The sequence below is a fragment of the Balaenoptera borealis genome (genome assembly GCF_965194805.1).
Source record: "Balaenoptera borealis genome assembly, chromosome: 14".
Taxonomy (NCBI): domain Eukaryota; kingdom Metazoa; phylum Chordata; class Mammalia; order Artiodactyla; family Balaenopteridae; genus Balaenoptera; species Balaenoptera borealis.
This window is the reverse complement of record NC_138875.1, coordinates 77,031,710-77,037,034: the sequence shown is the minus strand read 5'-3', so window position 1 is coordinate 77,037,034 and position 5,325 is coordinate 77,031,710. Positions and strand designations below refer to the sequence as shown.

The following is a 5,325-nucleotide window of genomic DNA, read 5'->3' as shown; positions in this document are numbered from 1 at the left end:
GACATGGAGCTACTTGCTGAAGGTCACACAGGTCGTATGAGACACGGCTGGGTCTGCTTGGCCTGACTCATTCCTCACATTGTCTTTCCAGGGGGTGGGTACTAAGCTTTTGTCCTCCTTAACAAAGGCGCTTCCTCACAAACAACAGAATTTGCCCCAACTTCTATTTCAACTCCAACCACTTACCAGCTTGTGCAGGTGACTTCACGTCTGCACCGAAAAGTCCTGACCTATGCTTGGTACATGATGGGTGATGAGCAAAGGGCAGTCCCTTTCTCCAGGCCACTTCCTCTCTATGTACCCCTCAGTCTGCCCCCCTCCTTTCCTTATGCCCACCCCTCTTAAACACCCTTCTTATTCATCCAATAGCCTAAAAACTAATGGCCTTTTCTCTCCCTCCTAATCATCATCTTTGGGGAGGAGTCATTTCATTGATTACCATCCCAGTGGATAGATTCATTTGAGCCATTAAATTGCCATTTTTGTAGGTCAAAACCAGTCAAATATAGGCAATTTCATATTACAACAGTAAAACAAATGCCCTGAGACGTCTCGCTCAGCATTTCTAGAAACAAGATGTAGATTCATATTTTTGGAAAGGCCATCTTAGCTAATTACCGGATGGGGGTCGGTGGGGGGGGGGGGAAGAATCACCACCTTATATTAAACCTCACAATGAAATCTGCAGACAGCAAAAGCAAAAGCCACCCCCAGCGTCCATGTCCTCCAAGACAGGGCTGGCTACTCAGCCATTTATGAAGGGAAAAAAATATATATATTCTTCTCACTCTTAGCAACAAATTGACTTAACTAATCTGCATCATCGTCTCTTGTCTTCTCAGCTAATCATGATGGTAAATGGTTGGGTTTCTTTTTCCCCTGTGGCCGCTGCTTAGGAGGAGGGAGATGATGGAAACAGGGTAGGGGACGGGGAAGAGGAAGATGTTTCGTGATAGATGACTGATTCAAGAATGCCTTTGATATTCTTGGTTAACTTCCTCGCAGACACAGGGAATTGGATTGGTCGGACAGCTCCCCCTGCGTGGCACAAACAAGAAACATTAATTAAAAATAATTGTCACCCCCCCCCCCCAGAATTAAGAGTGTGATGTTCAGATTCGTTTTAAGAAAGGTAATTTGATGCCAATAAATTACAATTATAAAAACTTCATTACAGTCAGGAGCAATCTATCGACCATTGTCCTAATTACACATTGTAGGAATAATGAATGCTAATGACTTAATGTACAGTAATTACCACGATTGAAAAATAAAATATAATAATCGCCATCATTATTGTTATCAATATTACGGATCTTTTGGCATGGCTGAGCTCCACTTGAGGCTGAGATAAAATTTCAGGGTTTTTTTTTTGTTCACAGTTAGAAACACCCCCTTCTCTCCCCACTCCACCCCAGCCACGTCTTTATTAAGACAAGAAATCTGCAGCACAGATGGAAATTTTCTGCTTCTCCTAAAAGGTCAGAGTTGAAGGCTTCAGTTCAAGTTTCTATCCCCTAGCCAATAGTCCTAACCACTGGACCGCCAGGGAAGTCCCCCAAGTCTTTTAATGTTTCTATGCCTTGATTTCCTTCTTGTAAAATGGGGCTTCAAAGAGTGCCTACTTCAGGGTTTCATGTGTGTTAATATATGTAAGGCATTTATTTATTTATTTATTTATTTATTTATTTATTTATTTATTTATTTATTTTTAAACAACAAACATTTATTTTCACACGAATTTTTTTTTTTAAGATTTATTGATTGATTGATTGATTGATTGTTATGTTGGGTCTTCATTTCTGTGCGAGGGCTTTCTCTAGTTGCGGCAAGCGGGGGCCACTCTTCATCGCGGTGCGCGGGCCTCTCTCCATCGTGGCCTCTCTTGTTGCGGAGCACAGGCTCCAGACGCGCAGGCTCAGTACTTGTGGCTCGCGGGCCTAGTTGCTCCGCGGCATGTGGGATCCTCCCAGACCAGGGCGCGAACCCGTGTCCCCTGCATTGGCAGGCAGATTCTCAACCACTGCGCCACCAGGGAAGCCCTGTAAGGCATTTAAAACAGTGCCTGCACGTAGCAACTGCTCCAAAGCTACAAACTTAGACATTGCCTGAGCTTGCTTCCGTCTACAATTCCAGGTCTTTTCCCCACCACCCTCCATCATCCTACTCCCTATCAAGCCTCAATAGTCAACTCATCATTGTCTAAAGATGGTCTGTACATTCCTCTCTCTGCGTCTTTTCTCCCGCCATACCTTCCACAAAGAATGCTGTTCACCTTCCAGCCCAGTGATCACTCATCCTCCAGAATGCCTTCCCCACTGCTCTCAGACAATGCCGACATTTCCTTCCGTGGCTTTCCACTTTTGTCACAGCATTCCTATCTCTGCCCATCTAATCTCTCTGTCTTTCCCATTCTGTTAAAATTCTTTATTTCTATGTTTTACCATTGCATATTCCCAAGTAAATTGTAATTGCTTTGAAAGCAAGAATCATATTTTTGCCGCACGTTTTTGCACAGGCATACCTTGGAGGTAGGGCAGGTTGGGGTTCAGACCACCACCATCAAGCGACTATGGCAATAAAGCAAGTCACACAATTTTTTTGGTTTCACGGTGCATATAAAAGTTATGTTTACACTATACTGTAGTCTGTTAAGTGTGCAGTAGCATTAAATCTTCAAAAAAAACGGTGTATATACCTTAATTTAAAGTAATGCTGTTGAAGCTCATGCAGCTCAATATTAAAAAAACAAACAACCCAATCCAAAGATGGGCAGAAGACCTAAATAGACATTTCCCCAAAGAAGACATACAGATGGCCAAGAAGCACATGAAAAGCTGCTCAACATCACTAATGATTAGAGAAATGCAAATCAAAACTACAATGAGGTATCACCTCACACCAGTTAGAATGGGCACCATCAGAAAATCTACAAACAACAAATGCTGGAGAGGGTGTGGAGAAAAGGGAATCCTCTTGCACTGTTGGTGGGAATGTCAATTGATACAGCCACTATGGAGAACAGCATGGAGGTTCCTTAAAAAACTAAAAATAGAACTACCATACGACCCAGCAATCCCACTACTGAGCATATACCCTGAGAAAACCGTAATTCAAAAAGACACATGCACCCCAATGTTCATTGCAGCACTATTTACAATAGCCAGGTCATGGAAGCAACCTAAATGCCCGTCGACAGACGAATGGATAAAGAAGAGGTGGTACATATATACAATGGAATATTACTCTGCCATAAAAAGGAACGAAATTGGGTCATTTGTAGAGACGTGGATGGATCTTGAGACTGTCATACAGAGTGAAGTAAGTCAGAAAGAGAAAAACAAATATTGTATATTAATGCATATATGTGGAACCTAGAAAATGGTACAGATGAACTGGTTTGCAGGGCAGAAATTGAGACACAGATGTAGAGAAAAAACACCAGGGGGGGAAAGCGGTGGCAGTTGGCGGGGGTGGTGGGATGAATTGGGAGATTGGGATTGACATGTATACACTGATGTGTATAAAACGGATGACTAAGAAGAAAATAATATACATTTGATGGTGGAATGGACTTGGAATCTTTGATCACCTAAGACAGTTACTTGAACTTTGTAGGTGTCTAAAATAATATTCAATAATTCTTTGCCAACTGTTGATCTTAATGAACTAAATAAAGCTTTTGTCTTAGCTTTCTTAATAAGTTATAACACAGAGAAAAGTGCATAAGTCATAAGTTTAACTATAAACTTATGACTTATGTGAGTTATCTGAACTCCCATTAGTAGAGCCACTACTCAGATCAAGAAACAGAACTTTCCCAGCACCTCGGAAGCCTTCCTTATACCATTTCCTGGTCATGACCCCTGCTTTCTGCCCCCAAAGTAACCATTATCTTCACCATAAATTTGTTTTGCCCAGTTTTGAATTTTTTAAAAAGGAACCATACAGTGTATGTCATTTTATGTCTGCCGTGTTTGGCTGAATATTGCTCATGAGTTTTATCTCTGTTGTTGCTTGTAGCAATGCTCACTTATTTTTATTGTCTTCTATATTTTATTATATAAATGCAAAATATATTCTAATGTTGATGAACAACAACAACAAAAAAGTTAAATTAGTAGAGAATATTTATCTCCAGGCCAAAGTAAAAACAGATGTGTGTTTAATTTTGCAAAAAAAAATAAAAATTAAAATAAAATAATGCTGTTGAAAAATGGCTTCGATAGACTTGCTCGACGCAGGGTGGCCACAAACCTTCAGTTTGTAAAAAAAATAAACAAACAAACAAAAAAACACAATATCTGCAAAGCTCAATAAAGCAAAGCACATTAAAACAAGGGATGCTTTTGTTTCTCCCATCTCTATCCCACACCCCTAATACAGTACTCCATGTCTAGAATGATGCTCTGCATGTGTTTTTGAATTTCAGGAATGCAAAAAAAAGTCTTCTTTACAATGTTTTTTGTTTTATTTTTGATTCTATTTAATGCTTCCTTGTGATAGAATAATTGAAAAAATAAAGTATAAGGAAGAAAATTAATATGAATTGCATTCCCATAACCTGGAGCTGACCACTGTAAATGTTTGTGTATTTCTGTCTCTATCTTTTATAGAGAATTTTAAACAGAACTGCCCTACTGTATATAGACTGGTAATAGCAAAGAATCTTAGCTAGCATTTTATCATGTGTTTGTCACATGCCACATGTTAAGAATTTTACTTGTGTTATTTTATTTAATCCTGGCAACAACCTATACAGTAGGTGTTATTGGCATCCCCATTGTACAGATGAGAAAATTAGGGTTAGAGAGACTAAACAATTTCCCAACATTGTACAGCTGGTGTGTGGCAAAGCCAGGATTCAACGTAGGCATTTGGTCCCCAGAGCCTACATCCTACCCTTTGCCTTTCAATGGCATTATCATGAGTATTTTTCCACACCATTAAATTATTTTAATAATTTGCACAACAATCTATCCTGTGCATAGACTATCATTTTTTTCATCTCACCTCTACAATTGGACATTTTGTTTGTATTTAATTTTTCACCATAATAAACAATTCTCTGAAGTTCATCCTCATATGTAAATCCTTGTCCACATTCTGAATATTTCCTTAGGATATCATCTTGGAAGTGGAATTATGCCCCATCTGCTTTACTGAGGGATCATTCACATACAGTAAGTCCCCTGCATATGAACCTTCAAGTTGCGAACTTTCAAAGATTCGAACGTGGGTTCCATCAACGTCAGGCGTGAGTGAAATTGCAGCTCGCCCTCTGTCTCCTGTTGCTGACGATCCTTCAGCTCTACCATCTCCCAC

At 39.9% G+C, this 5,325-nt stretch overlaps 1 long non-coding RNA gene across 1 annotated transcript; it reads left to right on the top strand.

Annotated features, from left to right (window-relative positions):
- The first annotated feature begins 378 nt into the window (after nucleotides 1-378).
- On the top strand, nucleotides 379-4,204 carry LOC309610756. Its single transcript, XR_014234151.1, has 2 exons — nucleotides 379-1,657; nucleotides 2,050-4,204. It is a non-coding gene; the product is annotated as an uncharacterized lncRNA (long non-coding RNA).
- The last annotated feature ends 1,121 nt before the right edge of the window (nucleotides 4,205-5,325 follow it).